The following is a 22,861-nucleotide window of genomic DNA, read 5'->3' as shown; positions in this document are numbered from 1 at the left end:
TTTATCTTCATGAAATAATTCACAGTTTATAATGTTCCTCTACCTTCTTTGGTGCAGCTCCTTCCAACAGTGGCAGGTAACAGCTGGCAGCCCACAGCTAGCAGCCCACAGCTAGCAGCCCACAGCTAGACGGTTGACAGTTGTCAATTGGTAGTTGAAAGCTAGTTTGTAGTTTCAACTCAAAAATACATCCAAAAATTGCGTTTCTTCCTCTGGTTTCTGTCGATCAATGTCGTTAACTCTTCTTTGGAGTTAATTCTGCAGATTTTCCTATAAAATGTCTCACTTTTTAGGTCCAATTTCGATTTTTTGTTCAGGAGCTCATTTCTGATGCAGCTTACTCAAATCAAAACAACACACACTCTCACACACCTCTCTCTCTCTCTCTCTCTCTCTCTCTCTCGTGCGCTCTTGCCCTCGTGCGCTCTTGCCACACACACGGAGCCAAGCTTGAATGAAACACACAGAGTTAGGCTACTTGTACTGTACTGTAGCATAACATTTTCGAATCAATCATTTTTCAAATTATGAATTTCACATAATATAAAAAAACCCCATACATTTCTTGTGGTTGCTTAGCAGTTGATAGGCCAATTGTTGGTGTTGCTGTAGCAACTGCAAGCTACCGCCTGGCGCCGCCCCTGGACAGGAGGAGCAGCAGTCTGCTGGGTGAAAGAAAGTCCTGTATTTATTCACCGTCCACCTCCTCCAATGCCAAACTAACTTCCCTCAGTTGTTACTATAGCCACTAGAGGGCGGCATTGTCTTGTTATCATATCGCTGATCAACCCGGGAGAAACATCATGTCCTTTAAAACTCCTGTCACACCACACCACACAATATGATTCACCTTTTGATTGATTTTGATGACTTATACCTTGAAGGTAGGGTAGGTAATTCACTTCAGAAACACTTTTTGTTACATTCCATGGAATGCTGTTAACATCCCGATAGCAATGAATATATTAAATGCTTTGACAATAAATACATAAAACAATTTCATCTGTGAAAGCCATAAGCTGGATGGCCTACTTGCTTGTCAGCTTTCCATCTCGTGCACAAACTTATCTCATGCCCTCATTGTTCATGTGCGCGTTCGTGTATGTTGGAGGAGCGGCTCTGTAAGGAAGTCTGAAGGAAGAGGCAGATTTTTTTCGGCTGCGTATTTTCAAATTCTAGCGCACTCGAGCTTGTTTCTCCATTCTTACCTACCCTACCTTTAACTTATGAGGCAGTATACCTTACCTCTAGTGAGGGGCCCAGCCCTTTGAATGCTTTTCTGTATGTGACCCTCACTGAAAGAAGATTTGACACACCTGTTTTACAGTTAGATACAAAAACTAATAATCAGATTTCTGTCACAATTATGGTTAAATTAAGTGACATAAACATTGATATATTACAGGTAGACGTCTTAGGTAATCTTCCTTTTGATTTTCATTTAAACTTATTTTTTAAACAATGAATGTATCTCTTATTTCTCCTGTATCTCTGTTTTTTATTAGCATTGCATTTGATATTGAGGTAATCCAAAAGTAGTGGAAAGTAATCAGGTTACATTACTTTTATTTTGTAATATTTACATTAGGTTACTGACTACATTTTTTTTTACATGTAACTAGTAATAATGTCAGGGAATTTAAAGTAACCCTCCCAACAGTTTTAATTTCTGATAACTTTAACAAAGTTCAGGTTTCCATGTGATAGCATTATAATTTGCCCACACAGTGTCTTTTAACTATTGCTCGTTCTTTCATAAACACCATATGGGAGCATCACTATTTTTTCTGAATGATCACGATTCGCCTCCTTCAAACACAGCTGGTGTTTCCTCAGTGGTGATGTCACATCTCCTTGTTCAGTTGTAATGCATTGCTGTGATTCGTGCAGGAAATGAGTGTTCATTTAATTTATTGTGAACTCATGAATAAAGAGCGAGAGCAGATTTAATTTAACATCACGTCAGGAACACTGATACAAAGCACTGAACTGATTTGTGCGCATAACTCAACAGCTTGAGGAATTAAAAAGATAACCATATTTAAGTGTTTGTAAGCTGTTTATATGGAGTGCCTAATAATGTGCATAAAGCTCTTTATACCTTCAGACTTATTTTCATTTTTTATGTAGTTATTATTTCAATGAAAAGTGCTTTGGTGTGATACATTCAAGGGCTTGTACATCCAGATGCAGGCTGTAGATAAATTGTGTTACGTTTTATTAATTACAACACTTAGCATTCTCTTATGTTGTTAATATGAAATGATGTCTATGCTGCTGCAAGGTAATCACACTTTAATTGTTATATGCGTTATGTAGGGTTGGGTACCCGAACCGGAACCGGTTCCAATATTTCGATTCCAACGGCATCATTTAGAAATGTGAATTTCGGTTCCGCTTTTCGATGCCTGAGGAAATGTTTCTCGCCGCTCTCCGTAGCCTACTGTATGACTGCGGCTGGGCGGGAAATGTAGCGTTTTACCTACACTTCCTACAGCGTAACCTGAGACCAGGGCCGACCCGTCGCACTGGCGTTATAGATGTTCGCCTAGGGCGCCAGATCTGTGGAGGCGCTGTGCTGGTAGCTCTGGGAGGGGCAAAAAAAATGTGGGCCGTTTGGGTTTGGGTGCTTATCCTAATTTTCGGCCTTGATGTAACAACATTCATAATTAAGTAAATGTAACATCCTTTTCATCCGGGTTACACTTTTCATTTGCCCTGTACGATGAAAATGGGGGATGTTGGCTTATCTGGCACCCGCAGCTCACAGCCAAAGTGCGAGTGAGCGTGGGAGCGAGCGAGGGAGAAATGGAGGGTGCACCGGTACCAGCGCTGTTGTTATTAGAATCTGGTGCTAGCTGCTCTAACGGATATTAGAAGATGTTTCTACAATAATGTGGAGGGAGAGTCCTCTCCAGTCAGACTGAGAGGCTGATAACTACAGCTCAGTGAGGTAAAGGACTCTTGAGTGTTTAGATAGTTCACTTTAGTCTAAGTCAGGGATGGGCAAATGGCGGCCCGTGGGCCGCATGCGGCCCCCACCTCCTCTTTTTGCAGCCCTCAGATTAATTTATAAACAACGTCATTTAAAAAAAATGTTTACTTGTAGCACTGATACCTTCCACTAGACTCCTAGTTACGTCGCGAGCTGCGTACATGATTTCAAATACCACAAAATAATCTGTGACGCATTTGTGTGTATTGTGTTTGTTTCCTGGGGACAGTGGCGCAAAAAGTGGGTATGCACTATATGCGACGCATAGGGGCGCCACACCAGTGGGGGCGCCCAACAAGCGATGGTAAAAAAAAAAAATAAAATAAAAAATAAAATGGTATTTTCTTTATGTTTCTAAATAGTTTCTGCATTTCCTTAAGGTTTTAAAACATTTTAGAGGAGTAATATGCTAGAGAAGGGCGCCCTATCTCATAAGATTCCATCATAGAATTTTGACATAGAGGAGGGAGCACGAGCAGGGACGCCGTGAACACTGAGGAGCAGGCGCTCGTTGTGAGTTAACGTCAAAAAGAAATCATGGATAAACCAAAAAAGCGGTCGGGGGCAGAAAATAGAAAAAGAAAGAGGGAAAAGGAGACGGCGTGTCAAGGGATGCGACAACAGCTAAATAAGTGGATGTTGAAAGGCAACAGGTAGGAATAGGATGATTTAAAGTGTGACGTCTGTCTGTGCTTGGAAATATTGACTGGCTAGCGTATGCTAACACTGGGCATGTAGCAGCCAAAGGTGGGTGGGTTTATGGCTAGCTTAGAATATGCAAACCAATGTTGCTGCGCCAGCGCTGACATGGAAAGTATGAGGTAGCATGTACAATAAATGACAAGAATCTGGAAAACATAACTAATGCAATAACTCTGGTTTATCATGGAATCATGCACACATTTGTTACCAAATAAGAGGCTTGCAAATGTCAGTTCATGTTAACAGACTGTTCTCAGATTGGCTAGTGTTTGCTAACACTAGCAGCTGAAGTGTGGTTTACGGCTAGCTTTAATGCAAACCGATGTTTCTGATAGCTACATTTAGATTTTGGTTAAACCCCATGCATGTCACGTCCAAATTGTATTAAGGTAAAATAACAACTGGTAAATATAAGGTAGCATGCACAATAAATGTCAAGAAGCTGGAAAACATAGCTAACCATGGAATCATTTAAATATGTTGTGCTGCCATTAGCTGTCTATGTTAGCTGTGCTGTCAGACATACAGGCTATACATCTGTTTGGTGACACAGAAGCTGTTATTACAGGGTCACATCTCTTTACAGGTCTGTGCTAAGTAGCTCTCTGTATTTGTTCTTTTAAAATTCAAAATGTGAATGTACTTTCAACAGCAGCACAACCTTACACGGCATAATAGTGTTTTTTATTTGTTCTTTTAAAATCCAAAATGTGAATGTACTTTCAACAGCAGCACAACCTTACACGGCATAATAGTGTTGTTTTTTTTATTATTAAGTTGCCTTATCACTGGGCTGATATAATAATTTAATTTAGACAGCTGCTTTAACAGTGAATTCATTTTATTCAGGTGTGAGGATGGTGGCTCAGGAAAGACAGGGGAAGGCAACAGGTAGGTCTAACATTAGGTGTAAGTGTAGGGGTCTTGATACCAACAGATTCATTTCTTAATATTATTTTAATATTATTAATAAGGAAAAACTAATATGGAAAATCTATTTCATAATGTTTGTTTGACAATATATCTTAGTGGAAAAGAACACAGGCAAGGAGTGAATGAGACAGACATGAGGTCGGCGATGGCATCAAGTAGAGATGAGACCAGTGATGATGTCAGTTAGTAGGAGTTCTATTAGTTTGACCACACAAAACTCAATGTCCAGTATGGTTTGAAGTTCTGTTGACCAACCTATTCACTGTGTCCTTTTTGGGGATAATAGTGCAGACAGAGATGGAGAGCCACTCACCACAGAGGTGGAATTTGAGGAGATTGTCGAACCGAGAGGTGACGATGAGGTGGAAGAGAATGTCGAACCGAGAGGTGAAGATGAGGTGGAAGAGAATGTGGAACAGAGAGGTGAAGATGAGGTGGAAGAGAATGTCGAACCGAGAGGTGAAGATGAGGTGGAAGAGAATGTGGAACAGAGAGGTGAAGATGAGGTGGAAGAGAATGTCGAACAGAGAGGTGAAGATGAGGTTGTGGAACAGAGAGGTGAAGAGGAGAGGGCTGAGTCAAGGCCTTACTCAGAAGATCCATCAGACTGGCCACCACCACATCAGATTGGGGACTCATTTAGGCAGTGTGTTGTTGAAAATGGCCCACACAAATGTCCTGATGGGCCATATCCAAGATCAGAGAAGTCTAGAAGGTGTTTTTCGAAAGCGTATTGTTTTCGCACAATGTCAAATGGAGAGAAAGTTGCACGAGATTGGTTACTGTATTCTAAAAGTACGAATAAGGTGTATTGTTTTAAGTGTAAACTTTTCGGTGGAGCTAGCGTTGTTGACACACGCTTTGTGGTGGGATATAATAACTGGCAGAGTCTTTCAAAAACGCTGCAGCACCATGAAACCAGTGGTTTACACATCAACGCGTATCTTTTGTGGAAAGAATTAACATCTCGCTTACGCCTTGGTAAGACAATTGACAGTACCTTGCAAAAAGCCATAGAAGCTGAAAAGGCACACTGGAGAAGCGTGTTAACGAGAGTGATCGATTGCATACTCTTTCTCGCAGAAAGGAACTTGCCACTGAGGGGGAAGAATGCTACATTAGGAGATCCTAAAAATGGAAATTTTCTGGGTGTCCTTGAGGTCATAGCACGATATGATGTCACACTAGCAGAGCATCTTAGAAAGGTAGCGGCTAAAAAAACCACAGGATATCTTTCCTGGTGCACTCAGAATGAATTTTTAGATTCAATTGCAGACTGTGTACTTGGTAAAATTTGTGCCCAGGTCAAAGCCTCCAAGTACTTTGCTGTGGAGTTGGATTGCACTCCTGACATTTCAAAGCAGGAGCAGGCCTCAGTCATAATCCGGTATGTTCATACGGACGACAAAAAGAAAGCCACCATCAATGAGTCTTTTGTTGGCTTCATAGTTGTGAAGGACACAACTGGTAAAGGTCTCACAGAAACACTGACTGGGGTGCTGGATAGCCTGGGGTTGGAGTTGAAGAATTGTAGGGGAGAGAGTTATGACAATGGCTCGAATATGAGAGGTATACACAAAGGTGTTCAAGCCTTGGTGCAGCAGAAGTGTCCAGAGGCACTATTTATCCCCTGCTGTAGCCACAGTCTCAACCTTCTCCTATGTGATGCTGCATCATCAAACAGAGTGTGTCTTACCTTTTTTGGCACTATCCAGAGACTGTACACCATTTTTTCAGCTTCGGTGAAGAGGTGGGATATCCTCAAAGAGTTTGTGGACATTACTCTAAAGCCTCTCAGTGAAACCAGGTGGGAGGCGAAAATAGACTCTGTCAATGCTGTGCGTTTCCAGTTAGGGGGGATTCTTGACGCTTTGGAAAAGCTTGAGGAAGTGGAAAAAGACGGCAAAACAGTCTCAGAGGCAAAGTCGCTCTCTGGCGAGATTGTTACCATGGAGTTTCTGATGTGCCTCTTGATTTGGTATGATCTATTGTCAGAGATCACGTTTGTTAGCAAGGCAATGCAAGCAGTGAACATTTCGATGGACACTGCCATAAGGATGATCGATTCTCTGAAAGAATTCTTCTGTAAGTATAGAGAGGAGGGGTTTCAGAAATCCCTTGACATTGCACGCAGACTAGCCATTGAGATGGATGCTTCCCCTGACTTTAAGGAAAGACGTTGCAGAAAGCAAAAGAGATTTCATGGAGATGATTCAAGCACTGGCCATTTTGAACAGGAACCTGAGACCCATTTTAGGTGCATGGTTTTTAATGTTATTGTTGACACTGTAATTCAGGAGTTGTCTGACAGATTTTGCAATCTTCAGCTTGTGTCCGAAAAGTTTAAGTTCATTTACAAAATGGAACACATGACAAAAGCTGAGTTGGAGGAATCAGTGACAAGATATGCACTGGCTACCGATGATGTTTCAAGGGATATCATTCAGGAAATTTACCCAGCAAGCCGTCTACTTAGGGGGCATGAAAAGGCTCTGGATAAACTAAATGTCCTCCTACAGGAGAACCTTTATTTGGTTTTCCCAAATCTGACAGTAGCCCTGAGAGTTTTCCTGACAATGCCTATGACAGTTGCCTCTGCCGAGAGATCATTCAGCAAGCTAAAGCTGATTAAAACATACCTTCGTTCCAACATGAGCAATGATCGCTTAACCCAATTAGCAGTCATTTCAATTGAAAACAGTGTGGCACGAACTGTTTCATTCGATGCAATACTAGATAAATGGGCAAGTGCAAAGGCACGCCATGTTACGATTTAGTAGCAACTAAAGAGTGCTCTACTACAATCTCAGGTAGCAACATTGTTACATAAGCTACATCATTTTTTAATTTTTTTTATTTATTAGCTTATTTGTCAGGGGCCGTGTACAAGACAGTTCAGGTACCAGAGTTAGCTATAAAGTGATTTACATCTGTGGTTGTTGTTAACAGAGTGTGTTCTAATGGATCTTTGTAAGCTTACTTTTGCATTTTAATGTTTTAATGTTTTATGTTGCATTGATTATAATGATTGTAAATGTGTAAATTTGTTTATTATTTAATGATGGTAGACCTACAGTGGCTGATATGCTTTAAAATAAACCCTTATTATTTAAAGGCCATGTCCAGCAGACTTATTTATTTATTATTACTATATATATATATATATATATAATGAAAAAAAATTGGGGGGGGGGGCGCCAAAATTGTTGCTGCATACCCCCCTGACACAGGGCAGCTGCGCCCCTGCCTGGGGAAACCCTCACAAGAAACATTGGCTGTTGTTGTGCCTGCTGTGACGTTAAGTTACCGCTTGTAATTATGCCTTTACAAGCTTAAAAGTTGTTTTTATCATCTGAATTTGGCGAAACAAGTTTAATATTCTTAAAACCAAGACTTTGTTTATTTGAAATCAGATGAAAACAAACTGTCACGGACCCTGCCGTGTTATCTATGATTACTACGCTTTTCATTCATAATTTCAGCGGGAGGGAGGGGGAGTGGTGCTGAGGAGCAGCAGAGTGCGGGCTGACAGGTGTCTGTGTTGACATTCCCCTTATTGTGGAATAAGGGGAATGCAGAGACTGGCTACAAGTGTTTTAGGTTCAAGTTAGACAACTAATGTCTGGGTTAGTGTTAATGACTTCATGTGTATGTCATCTTAATGGTTAATCTCAATACACACACATTTTCCGTTTAAAATAGTTTTATTCCACTGTTTAATAACCTGTTCAATACAAACATGCCACTTGTAAAAATGAAATAACATTTCTGAGAACTGATATTTGTTTAGTGAGCTTATTAGAGGATGTTCCCATTTTTGGGGGATGTTCCCTTTGATTGTAAAATGTCCAGTGTTTCCCCTAGGATGGAGTCATAGCAGCGGTGCTAAGGCACGTAGGCCCAGCATAATGTGAGCGCGGAGCGCGTGGATTTTTTTAGTGTTTGCGCGTGCGAAGTGCGCCCCGCCAATTTGTTTCTATGTGTCAGCCATGTGTCAGCACAAAAAAGGCTCTTGAGGCATAGTACCAGGGCCGGTTCTAGACAATTTGCTGCCCTAGGTGAGATTTTAGGCGACATTTTATGTGTAAAGAATAAATGAAAAATCTCTACAAAAGACAAATACACTGCAAAAACAGAAACTTATTGACATAGGTAATAGACGTCAAAATGGCTTCAAATGTATTCAGTATTGTATTAACATGTTTGAATTGGGGGGTGGACGTCACATCCTCTAGGGGGGTCCAGTAAAATGCTTCAATCTGGTGCACTTTGAGCACACAATTACTAGAGACCTGATGTAGGGGGTACAACTCTAAAACGCCCATATGAAAAAGATTGGTTTACATTTGAATAATCAAATAAGTATGTGAACAGAACCAATAACCTACCATAGCCAATAACAAATAAATATAGCTTATTTTATTTTTGTTGTTCATTCAAATCTTATTTTACCTAGTTAACATTTATTTATTTATGCATATTTTTGTATCTCTCCAACTTTAAATGATATTTTTGGTTAAGTATACATTGGAATGATTTCAAACCTGTTTTTATTTATCCTAATAATTATAAGGGAGTGCCTTGGAAATATGTGTTTACATAATTTGTGGTCAAAACGTTTGAGACCCACTGAGATAACTTAGACTAAAATTAACTATCTAAATACTCAGAGAGTCCTTAACCTCACTGAGCCTCTCAGTCTGACAGGAGAGCTCTCCTCCACCCTGGTTGTAGAAACATCTACGTCTTATATCCATTAGCGCAGCTAGCACCAGATTCTAATAACAACAGCACCGGTCCCGGTGCGCCCTCTCCCTTGCTCGCTCTCTCGCTACCACGCTCGCACTTTGGTTGTGAGCTGCGGGCGCCTGATAAGCCAACATCCCCCACTTTCATCACTTACAGCGCCCACCGTACAGGGCAAATTAAACGTGTAACCGGGGTGAAAAGGGTGTTACATTTACTTAATTATGAATGTTGTTACATCAAGGCCGAACATTTGGATGAGCGCCACCGGTCAAAAATGTTTTTTCCCTCCCAGAGCTACCAGCGCAGCGCCCCCCAGATCTGGCGCCCTAGGCGACCGCCTGTGTCGCCTATGCCAGTAACACAAATACTACAAATCTACATAACAAACAATCAAAAATGAAAAAGGGTCACCACTTATTATTATTTTAAGAAAATATATATATTTTTTTGGGTACCTCACCTGGCTGGCGCCCCCTAGCAGCGGCGCTCATATTTCAGCAGCGGCTCTGCGCCGCCACTATGTCAATGAAGATGTCAGACTTATATTTGTTAATAATTACATACAACACATGGAATTTGTGTGTGTGTGTGTTCCAAGTGAATCTGCGGCGCCCTGGTGGCCATGGCGTACATCAATGATGTGGCCCCCACCACCATCAAAGTTGCCCATCCCTGGTTTAAGTTATCTCAGTGGGTCTCAAACATTTTGATCACAATTATGTTCCAAGGCACTCCTTTATAATTATTGGGATTAAACAGGTTTGAAATCATTCCAATGTATACTATAGGACAGTAAACCAGACATATCGTTTTAAACTGGAGAGATACAAAAATATGCATAAATAAAATACTAAAATAAGATATGAATCAACAACAGAAATAAAATATGTTACATGTATTTGTTATTGGCTATGGCAGGTTATTGGTTATGTTCACATACTTATTTAATTATTAAAATGTAAACCGATCTTTTTCATATGGGTGTTTAGAGTTGTACCCCCTAGATCTAGTCTCTAATAATTCTGCTTAGAGTGCACCAGATTGAAGCATTTTACTTTAAAATGTTCAAACATTTCTTCCCGGTAGGCCTGAGAAGGCAGATATGCTTGTTTTTCTTAACAAGAACTGTTTTTAAATGGGGGGGGTTTCCTTTAAAAGTTGGACTGTTGCACTGTTGTAGCTTCAGTGTTTCTCAGGTTACAGTTACATAGCAGTGAATATAAACAGACTGATTCATGTGAATATTACTGTAAACTAACCTGTGTAAAAGTTTCTCAAATAAATGTAATTTTTTTGGTGGAAGAAGCATGTATCATTTTTTTACCCTGCCCCTCAAAGAATCGGAATGGAGAACCGTTAAGAACCGGAATCGAAAAGTAGAATCGGAATCGGAATCAGAATCGTGGAAATTCAAACGATACCCAACCCTAGCGTTATGACATATTGATAAGTGTTTTTCCAACATTTATCATTTAAAAAACCTCACACTGATGATGTGATGCTGTTTAAATTCTACAATGCAACTCTTGGCTGTTGGTCCAGTCCAAGAGCATGTCAGAAAATTAATTGTGACCGAGTCAGGATTTAGTCCGATCAAGTCCTGTTTAAGAACAAGAGGAAAAACTCTTTCCCATGCTAATCATCGGACTCGTGGAGTCGATCAACACACAAATATTTGCCAACTATTTTGGAAAAAACGTAAACCTTAAGTATCTTTTTGCAAATAAACTGCAGTAAAACAACATTTATTTCAGCTAAGAGTTTTTGGTAAATTATTGCTTTGCCCTGAATATCTTTAGGTTTTGGACCAACATAACATTTTAAGACCATCTTTCTGAACCAGGCAACCGGGAACCGGGCAGGACATTTCTCAATAACATTTTGAGACCATACTATTCATGTATTAATTTGGAAAAATCCTCAAAATTCAGATATAAAAATAATTGTTAGTAGTAGCCTTTAGAGCAGAGGTGTTCAAACGTTTTCACTGAGGTCCACACACAAAAACATACGGTTAGCTGGGCCCCTCACTAGAGATGAGGTGTACTGCCTCATAAGTTAAGTTATAGGTTAGCAAAGTCAATCAAATGTAAATTATGCTTGATACTTGAATATGCTTTAAGAAAATCACTGCTCTCCATTTGTTTCATTAATTTTGTTACACAAAGGGTTGGCAGCTCATGCCTTACAACAGAAGGCTCGGATTGCTTATAATAGGGGAAATATGAAGGGTTTATTTCAAGCTGGTTATGGAAATAAGTTGTTGGGATTGTTAGACTTTTAGAATTTGCTGAGGGCGGATTCAAAATGGACAATGGGCCGTAGTTGGCCCCCGGGCCATAGTTTGGACACCCCTGCTTTAGAGTAAAGGAAATATTATTACACCACTTCCCTTTATCAAACAGATAAACACAACTGTGCACCTTTCCAAAACAAGTTTATTTTTCACCAAAGTAAGACTAGCTTCATTTTTTCGTTTTTCATCGTAATTCATGCTTTAATCCACTGTTCAACGATCACTAACTCTGTTTGGTACAAATAAACCATCTTATCAACTTCACGAAATGTAATGTGAACATATGCCTGCTACTCACGCTCTGCCCAACTTACAGCCAGGAACAAGTTTTCCTGTTCTCAATAGTTAGGTCCGATACCAAGAGAACTCGAAATCCCACAATGCACCAGACCAAGACAAGTGCAAGTTTCTAGCAGAGAACTTCCAGCTCCATAGTTCCTGTAGTTTGTCCCTTTCAATAACCCTGGACATTTTGCACACATTGTACTCATGCTACCTCATTGCATTTATATTTAAATTTGATTTTAATACTGAACACAAACTATATTTTTCTATTTTGTAGAAGTATTCTAATGTATTTTTTTATTTTTTTATTTGTTAATTGTGTGTTCTTTAGATACTCTATTGATATACAGTATATATGTTTTCTACTGTTGATATATATATATACATATGTACTGTTTATGTTTATTTTTCATTTAATTGTATTTGTATTTTATTATTGTATTTCTAACTCATGTGTTATACCTGTTAACTTTCTGCTGATGTGACAAAACAATTGACTGAATAAAGTATCTCTAATGTAATCTAGACTTCAAATAGTGATGTGAGGGCCGGACATGAGAAGACCTTTTTTTTTTTTTTTTTTTTTAAATGTGGAAGTCTACATTCTAACCAAGGAGGCCAATGGTCCATAAAACACCTCACATTATTTCAAACCAACTGAAAATGTGTTTGAAAACTTAGCAACATTTAAGCAAATTATGAAATGACCCCTAGCATGGCAGAAATGCCAGGGGCCCCATGGCTTTCTGGGCTCTCTAACAGGTTTATTTTCATTATCATTATCATTATTTGCTAGTCAGTCTATTTACTCTGTAAAATGATCACTAGTGCTGCACCGGAAACAGCACAGTGTGGTGATTTAATTGGCTCGAAATTCAAATCCCCAAATTCAGAGCCGAGCAGGAAGTCAGAGTCCTCGTCCTCTGCAGCAAAACGATATGAATCTGCAAGCCCTCACTGTGAGGAACACTGTGCTCTCAGTCAACGTAATCCTTAAAGCCCCTGTCACACTGTCCCGAAATTGACACCAGATGGACACACGAATATGGAATTGTGAATTTCACACGAAGATGGCCCCGAACTTGGTCAACGGCCAAGCAACAGCCGAAGCAAGTACGATGCCTACAGAAGGCCACACGATGGCGCCCAAACCACACATGAAGGCGTCACGTGACCTCCCGATGGTATAAATCCTTCGGCCGCACCTGGGAAATGTAATTCCTGATCGGAGATTATTGGGAGCAGAACACACGGTAAATTATACTTTAATTCTACAGTGCTTTAACATGCCACCCAAGGCAGGGAGAGGCAGACGGAAGAAGCTGGCTGGTAAATACACTCAGAAGAGGGAACCAGAGGAAACTGAGGATTTAGAGGTCCAAGAACACAGCACTGAGTCTCCAACCAGAGAGAGAAAGGGGAGGAAATGCAAGAAATATGTCGGTCGTTGTACAACTAAAACTCCTGAGTGGTCCCCAGAGGTATCCAGGTCTCCTCAGCAGTCCCAAGAGTCTCTGCAGCATTCACCTTCTCCCCCTCCTCCTCGTAACAGACATCCCGAATCCTCGGAAGATGAAGGTAAATATTTCTAACTTATTTTTTGTATGGATGGGGGCAGGGTTCGAGTTATAAACTGAGCTCTATGGGGGTCTTTAAAACGCTCACTCGTGCACACACACTCACTCGTGCACACACACACACCCACCCACCCACCCACCCACCCACCCACCCACACACACACACACACACACACACACACACACACACACACACACACACACACACACACACACACACACACACACACACACACACACACACACACACACACACACACACACACACACACACACACACACACACACAGCAGCCCTCTACTTGCTACAAACTTAAATATGAAAAGGTTCAACTACGCACACACACATCATCGTGGCTCGCGCAGCACGCTCACAGGCATAGATTGCGCAATAATGTATTGCACACTGTAAGAAATTAAAAATCAATGTTTAATGATGTAATTTAGTTTAAACATACAGTAATCTTTTATAACATAAAATAAAAAGTCATGAATGAGTGTATAAGGAAAAAAGGCGTTTGTAGTGATGCAATGAATATACAACGTCTAAATACTCTGATATGTGCGATATCGGACATTGGTGAAAGGAGGGCGAATATTACGTCACAGACCCCAGAGAGGAGGAGCGAAGGGGAGATCCAAGTGTCAGGATTCTCATGTTATGTCACGTTTGTGGTTTTGTATGACTGGTTATGGGTGTTTTCCTCCTTGTTCCTCCTTGTTCCTTCTTCCTGTGTTTTTCCCCTGTCGTTAGTTTGTCTGATTATGTTCACCTGTCGCCCTTGTGTTTCTCCTCCCCCTTATGATTCGTCATCACGCTCGTGACCCCGCCACTAGCTGGGTGTGTGTCAGTGACACTAGCTCAAACTCACCTTTCCCAGAGGTATAGAGTGGCGAAGTCACGCCCATCTACTTCCGGTCCATGGGACCTTATTTCGGAAAAATAATGTATTGAAGTCAATTGAGAGAGAAAACGTATCTTTCGATCCTGTTTGAATTGTGAAATTGAATTACACATATGATCTCATATGTCAAAAAAGTCACAGTTTGTCGTAAAACTGTTGAGATATAAGACTATGAAAAATACGCAACGAGAAAGACTACTGATCCCAGAGTCGCGTAAGTGATGTCACAATTGTTTTCCTCCACTAAGAGATAGCTAAGATCAGCGCCATATAGATATGATCTATCTATATGGCGCTGGCTAAGATAACTTTAACAAGATGCCTGTATGCTTAGTACCAGGTTGTTATCATACCAGCAATGGGTCTTGCTCGTTCTTTCGCTTCCCGTCTGATGAAAGGACCAGGAGTGGCTGGATCAAGTTAGCTATCTAGCTAGTAGCTAGCAGGTTAGTTAGCATTACAGCCTTGTCATTTTTATTGGCCTTAATATGAAGTAACATTAAGTAACACAAAATATTAAACAGTAAGAGCAGTAGTCATATTTCGTGAACCCTTTGAAGAGTACTGTCACCGGTGTGATCATTCTATAATACACAATTTAAGCCCGGGGGAGAAATGCTAACGCTAGCATCGGCGATCGCCGATCTTTTCTACTTCATGCCATCTGCACAAATGGTTGACATTAAACATAAAAAAAAACAGGCAGTTCAGAGAGAATCAAAGGAAGGCCTGCAGCCAGCTTTGCATGACATTCTTCTGGACGTGTTTCATTGTGGTGATAGTGAGGGTAGCCAATCGTTTTGTTGACAAGACAGTAGTGACGGCCATCTTGGTGACGTCTGTGTTGTTGTGCGAGACCAGAGATGTAGTTAATTCAGTGTTTCACACAAACAAATGTGTTACTTCACAGTTTTATGACACATATTTATTTTTTTGACTTGCAAAATTATCTTTTAAATTGAAAAACATCATATGTGTAATTTGTGGCACAATTCAAACGGGATCGAAAGATAATCTTTCTCTCTCCATTGAATTCAATACATAATTTTTTCGAAAGGTCCCATGGAGCTCCCCCGGAAGGGGAGGGACTTCGCCACTCTATGCAACACACTCTCACTCCATAATCGTCCAGGAGCGACGTTTGGTCAGGGTCCCATGGCGTGCAGTTGTGACGCTCCTAGGCTCCTTCAGCTTTATAAAGGGACGCAAAAAGTTTTCAACTGATTGCAATGTATTCCCATCTTCGGCGGCATTTGACTCTCATGGAAGCACGGCATTCGTTTGTGTCGGCTGCCCTTAAAGGCAATGTGAGCGTCCATTCCCATTGGACAACGGAGAATTGTACACCCGGAAGTAAGTATTCCCCTTACTGTCGATTGATTTTACAGTGATATCTGCACTACTCATCGACTAAAAAACACCAGATGATCCTTGTTAATTACACAACATTGATTGGTTTAAATTGTGTGCAATGCTTTTGTATTTTTCCCCGAATGAAAAGAGAAAAATCTGAATAATGTCAAGCCCAGATTCAATGTTGTTTGCATAAGTAGGCTATATTTTACGTTTTGTTTATTTAATAAGTTAATTTCAGGACAACTTTGGGATTTTTGTTTGTTTGTTATGAGTTTTAAATAGATTTTGAAAGTGGAGATAGAGAGAGAGAGAGAAGCAGCGCTGTTTGCTTAGTTGCAATACTGTAGCGTAGCTTATGCAATTTAGGCCTATAAAATGTTTATGTAACTTATGTGCCTGTGTGTCCATGGTTTTGAGTCTTTGTGTGTGTTGAGCGCAACGCCGTCTGCTTTTTGCAGTACAGTAACTAAAGTAGGACTAAGCTTACCGGTAGTTTCTGTGGACCTGTCTGCCCGTTTTGTGAGTGCACTGCGCGCTTGCGCACTTGTGTGGCATTGTTAGGGATGACCTAATCAAAATAGTGTCCCCCCGAGTAAAAAAATCCCCACTATACCACTGACCACGCTATTTAATTACATTAACCAATTTTACCTTTCACAGAGACTCCATTGTCTCTTACTTTTTAAGCTTCTCTCCTGGGACGCAGGAACAACGAATACTCTAATAGTTGGCTGACACAACGATGTGATCTCGTTACACCGGGGGGAACCGACCACGCCAGGTATTCAACGGAGATGCGGTCGACCATCGCCACACAAAAGAGCTCAAATACACGTGGTAAGGAGAAGCCAGTTATATCAAAATCTTCAATAGTTTATGTAGGAAATATTAGATTTGTGTGTTGGATCAGCGGATCCTGAAAATAATTGTGCATTTAATGTTAAACAACCTAAAATTATAAACAAAGGCTACATATAACCACGTGGTGTTGTTTTTGGACAGGCAGGGTGAGTATAAATGTCCTTCTTTATTATTTTCTTTGTGCTGCATGCCTGATATTAATGTGTGTTTCTTGAGCCGGATATATATTAATGTGTTTTTAGCCGGTGCTTATTGTTTGTATTTATATATATTTAGTGTGTTGGTTGAACAAACGGATGGAGTACAGTGTTCTTAATTCCTGAATAAGAAAGATGGTTTCTTACTTAATTCTGGAAAGGTTGTGTTTCGTATGGCATCCGTTGGTTTAGTTCCTGAATAAGAAAGATCGTATCTGCTTAATTCTTGTAATAGTGTGTTGTTTGAACAAATCGGATGGAGTCCGTTGTTCTAGGTTCCTGGTTAGAAAGATGGTTTCTTACTTAATTTTGGAAAGGTTGTGGTTCGGATGGAATCCGTTGGTTTAGTTCAGGGGTGGGGAACCTCCGGCCCCCGGGCCGTATACGGCCCGCGAGACAATTAGATACGGCCCTCAAGGTAACACACGCAAAAAAGAAAAAAAACAGAAATCAAGACCGCAAAATAATTAAACAAGCGAGTGCCTGTTTTTCCTGGCCAAGGTCAGGCTCCTTGAACACAACACAAGCCTAACGTGTCATCACGTGGTATATGTCTCGTCCGACAGGGTTTTAGAGCTGCCAGAGAGCACCAGGACGTCGCTCCGGGCTGGGACTTCACAAATGTCAGTACCCATAAGGAGCCGTACACATGCCGCAGTTTTTTGCGTGGCTGTGTCTTTAGATGAAAGCCCAGTGGTGATCTGTTCATCTGTCATACTGATCATACGGTCAATAACTTTGTTGTTATTAGCATCTGGTTAGCTAGCTATGCTAACAAATATAAGAAGCTTTTTCTACAACCAGCGAGGTAAAGGCACATCTTTATATGATCATTATAGTTATAAAAAAATAAGAGAATAAAGTAAACAGAGAATACAGTTTGAAAGGGGAGTGATTTGTAAAATATCCATAAAGAAAAATGAAATCTGCTTACTGTTCTGTTTCATATGGGTGTTGAGAGATGTATCCATAGATCTCCTAATGTTGCTCTCAAAGTTTACCAGATTGATGCTTTTAACTTCAACATTTAATTTTTTTTTTTGAAATGGCCCTTGAGAGGAAAAAGGTTCCACACCCCTGGTTTAGTCCCAAATAAGTGAGATGGTCTCTTGTTTAATTGGTGATAAGAGTGTGTGGAAGTCCTTTTTAATAATTGAGTGTGCATTACGGAGAGAAATGCGGCATTTGTGCGTTAGATAGAAGATATTCTACTAATAGTGTGTGACTGGCTTCCCATTTTGAAGCATAATAGCGTGAGAGTTCCTCGGACGACCATAGACTAATAGTTTTGATGGTCTCTAACAATTTGTATTGTTATTGTTAACTTGTTTTAAATTGTTCAGCATTTTGAAGTTTGTATTGCTGTTATACTAAAGTTTAGCCTGGTATCTGGAAAAAAAATTAAAAGTGAAAAAGAAAATGTAAAAGTGAAAAATATGACATATATAATAACAATAATAACAAGAAGAAGAAGAAGAAGAAGAAGAAGAAGAATATAGTTGAAATAAAATTAATTTTAATTGTGGTTAAATAACATTGTCTGCTGCATTTATTTGGTCAATTTAAACGGTAAGTAATGTCATTATGTCAGGTGCGCGTGACCTGTGCCCCTGCATGTTCATCATCTGCAAGGTGCTTACACAGCAGTCAATGATGGACATCAGAAAATGGTTAAAACAACCAGCCTTAATCGCCAGCAGTAACACTGCATCTACTGCAGGTAATAACAGTTAAGATCATGGAGACATTACGTTACCCGCGGCCACTGTCGTGGACACTAAAGTCCTCCCCAGGTGAATACCCCCTAGAGGGTGTTAGGTCCACTCCCCACTTATAAAAATAGCACTTTACCACTGCACCCTCTCTAATCTCAGATGCACCCTGAGTCATTTTGTTCTGGAACCGGGCCTGTAGAAATAGTATAGCAATATCCTGTAAAATTATGTAAAAACATGAATAAAACCACATATCTTCAGATGTTATACATACATAAGTGTCCTACACTAATAATACAAAGTTATTATTAGTATGCTGTGTGTACCTTGTGTGCACCGCCTAGTGGTTAAAGCACGGTATTGAATTATTTTTGTTGAATAATGTTATTTTTGTTGAATAATGTTATTTGATCAATAAAATATTAAGAGTACATACTTTCATAGGGGGAAAGTAGAAGGTCATGATAGAAATATAGAATATAAAAAATCAAGAAGATACTGCAAGTGATCTCTACAATAAAAAAGTTTAGTGCAGGATGTACAAAGATATTAATATGAGGATTTGCAAAACAGACAAACTAATTAACCTTTATTAACACATTAAAGAATACTTTAGGTTAAGGTCTTCTTTCAAATAAGAAAAAAGCTTTGGGGGTACCTACAGTATCTACAGATAAATATTAAGCCTGACAAAGTACTTAACATCTAATATATTGCTTTCCTGCAATGTTAACTATGTTGAAGCACTTACTTTAACTGATATTATACACATTAATTATACTCTTATGTATGTAGATAGTATAAGAAATGTGCCGAATTTGACAGTTTAATGGTGGAGGTATACACACATATTGATAGATGTCTTGTAATGCACTGTTGAGGAACCTGTAACCCAAGTTTTTCATTCATTGCATAACTACACCGTAGTTGTGTATATGATATGTCAATAAACCTTTGAAAATCTTGAAAGGGATGTGCAAAATAGCAATTATATACAGTTTTGAATTAACTACTAGTAGAGAATAACGAGTAATGAATATACTTTATAGAGATCTGCAGATAAATGTTTAGTCTTCTCAAGCACCAACTATCAAATATCTCTCCTGATTGTTGGCACTTGACAATCAGCTTTCCCTGAATTTTACTCAGGTGTAACTAAAGTCTGCTTTAAGGGTTGTTTATATTTCACATCATTAATCAGAATCTGCAAAGTAACTAAAATAAATGCAGTGGAGTAAAAATAGCAGGTTAACCTCGGAATTGTAGTGGAGTAGAATTACAAAGTAACAATGAGCTGTCATGTGGGTATATATTAATGCTGCCCATTATGGATACAAGCGATTTTCACACATTTAGTAATTGCATGTGTTTAAATGTTTACACACCAATTTGTTTCCTATCGCCTAAATCTCCAGAGCTGTACACAGTTTAATACTGTCAACTTCTAATTTTGGGAAAAACGAAAAGGTCTTTTAAAACTACAATTCCCAGTAGAGATGTGCCATAGAGAACATGTTGCGAAACACAATAGCCAGCATATGTAGTTCTGGGGGGGGCGTTCAAGTCCAGTTTTGAATAGTCTGCTGTGGTTTCGTTTCATTTCAAAGAGCTTGACGCTCGGCGTAACCTTGGAGAAAACAAGTTGTTTCTCAGAATTGAAGGGGAAAAACGCAAAAGCATTGTACACAATTTAAACCTATCAATGTCATTGAATTAACAAAGGTAATCTGGTCTTTTTTAGTCGATGAATAGTGCAGATATCACTATAAAATCAATCGACAGTAAGGGGAATACTTACTTCCGAGTGTACAATTCTCCGTTATCCAATGGGAATGGACGCTCACATTGCCTTTAAGGGCAGCCGACACAAACGAATGCCGTGCTTCCATGAGCGTCAAATCCCGCCGCAGATGGGAATACATTGCAATCAGTTGAAAGCTATTTGCGTCCCTTTATGAAGCTGAAGGAGCCTAGGAGCGTCACAACTGCACGCCACGGGACCCTGACCAAACGTTGCTCCTGGACGATTATGGAGTGAGAGTGTGTTGGTATTACTCCCAATTGTATTGCTTTTTTGTCAAAATTCAAATGTGCAGTCGCTCTTTGCCCAGTGTCTTCAAAACTCTACATCTTGGACGACAAACAAATGTTATTTCCACCTTAACCTGTTACGCCCGAGAGTCCCCGGTACCGGGGTCCTCCCGCAACATCTTGCAGGAAACAGTGTTTGAGGGCATCTTAACATTTAATAAACCATGAATGTTTTATATCCATGTAACGGGAAGAAAATCATCTAACTGATAATTCTTTCAACAAAAAAACACACAATGCTAACACTGAGTCTCTGAATTAGCAACGAGCGAAAAATGCTAACAGATTACTGCACCGAAACTCACTCATAAAACCTTATTATTTATCTTTTCTGCACATCCAACACATCGATTCGCATTATGAGATGACACAGAATCACTATATGATAAGATCTTGTGACTTTATAAACAAAAACAGACATCTAAACATGTGGCGCTAGGTAGCTAAAAACGCTAACATGGCTTACCTGTGTCGTTGTCTGGTCAAAAGTGGTCTTCAATGGCATTAAAACGATAAAAACGCTGCTGAAGTTAATCCATAGGTTAATCCAATGTGTCTGTGTCCCTTTGAAATGATTTCTGATCATTCATAAGCAATAAACCTGCTTTTCCGTTCCCAGATGTCAGAGCGACAAATAGGTTCACTCTAATGCAAACCTGCACGCGCAACACACTCTCACTCCCTAAACGTCCAGGAGCGACGCTTGGTCAGGGTCCTGTGGCGTGCAGTTGGGATGCGCCGAGGCTCCTTCAGCTTCATAAACGCACGCAAAGAGCTTTCAACTGATTGCAATGTATTCCCATCAGCGGCGGTATTTCACGCTTAGGGAAGCACCGCATCCGTTTATGTCGGCAGCTCTTAAGGGCAATGTGAGCGTCCATTCCCATTGGATAACGGAGAATTGTACACCCGGAAGTAAGCATTCTCCTTACTGTCGATTGATTTGACAGTGATATCTCCACTACTCATCAACTCAAAAACACCAGATTACCTTTGTTAATTAAACGACATTGATAGGTTTAAATTGTGTGCAATGCTTTTGTGTTTTTCCCCTTCAATTCTGAGAAACAACTTGTTTTCTCCAAGGTTACGCCGAGCGTCAAGCTCTTTGAAATGCAACGAAACCATGGCAGACTATTCAAAACTGGACTTGAACGCCCCCCCAGAACTACATATGCTGGCTATTGTGTTTCGCAACATGTCCTCTATGGCACTGGGAATTGTAGTTTTAAAAGACCTTTTCGTTTTTCCCAAAATTAGAAGTTGACAGTATTAAACTGTGTACAGCCCTGGAGGTTTAGGCGATAGGAAACAAATTGGTGTGTAAACATTTAAACACATGTAATTACTAAATGTGTGAAAATCGCTTGTATCCATAATGGGCAGCATTAATATATACCCACATGACAGCTCATTGTTACTTTGTAATTCTACTCCACTACAATTCCGAGGTTAACCTGCTATTTTTATTCCACTACATTTATTTTAGTTACTTTGCAGATTCTGATTAATGATGTGAAATATAAACAACCCTTAAAGCAGACTTTAGTTACACCTGAGTAAAATTCATGGAAAGGTGATTGTCAAGTGCCAACAATCAGGAGAGATATTTGATAGTTGGTGCTTGAGAAGACTAAACATTTATCTGCAGATCTCTATAAAGTATATTCATTACTCGTTATTCTCTACTAGTAGTTAATTAAAAACTATATATAATTGCTATTTTGCACATCCCTTTCAAGATTTTCAAAGGTTTATTGACATATCATATACACAACTACGGTGTAGTTATGCAATGAATGAAAAACTTGGGTCACAGGTTCCTCAACAGTGCATTACAAGACATCTATCAATATGTGTGTATACCTCCACCATTAAACTGTCAAATTCGGCACATTTCTTATACTATCTACATACATAAGAGTATAATTAATGTGTATAATATCAGTTAAAATAAGTGCTTCAACATAGTTAACATTGCAGGAAAGCAATATATTAGATGTTAAGTACTTTGCCAGGCTTAACATTTATCTGTAGATACTGTAGGTACCCCCAAAGCTTTTTTCTTATTTGAAAGAAGACCTTAACCTAAAGTATTCTTTAATTTGTTAATAAAGTTTAATTATTTTGTCTGTTTTGCACATCCTCATATTAATATCTTTGTACATTCTGTAACTGTTTTATTGTAGAGATCACTTAC

General features: G+C 39.6%; 1 protein-coding gene and 1 long non-coding RNA gene across 2 annotated transcripts in view; one reads left to right on the top strand and one right to left on the bottom strand.

Annotated features, from left to right (window-relative positions):
- LOC307022751 (glutamate receptor ionotropic, kainate 5-like) overlaps positions 1-22,861 on the bottom strand; it is a gene marked incomplete at its 3' end in the record, with an annotated part of 608,764 nt that overhangs the window by 118,762 nt on the left and 467,141 nt on the right. The gene's annotated exons all lie outside the window — the stretch shown is intronic.
- Positions 415-6,412, top strand: LOC307023333. Its single transcript, XR_013803680.1, has 2 exons — positions 415-3,648; positions 4,547-6,412. It is a non-coding gene; the product is annotated as an uncharacterized lncRNA (long non-coding RNA).

The sequence above is a fragment of the Notothenia rossii genome, assembly GCF_949606895.1.
Source record: "Notothenia rossii genome assembly, chromosome: 10".
Lineage (NCBI taxonomy): Eukaryota > Metazoa > Chordata > Actinopteri > Perciformes > Nototheniidae > Notothenia > Notothenia rossii.
Note: the sequence above shows the minus strand (reverse complement) of the source record. Positions and strands in the feature narration are given on the sequence as shown.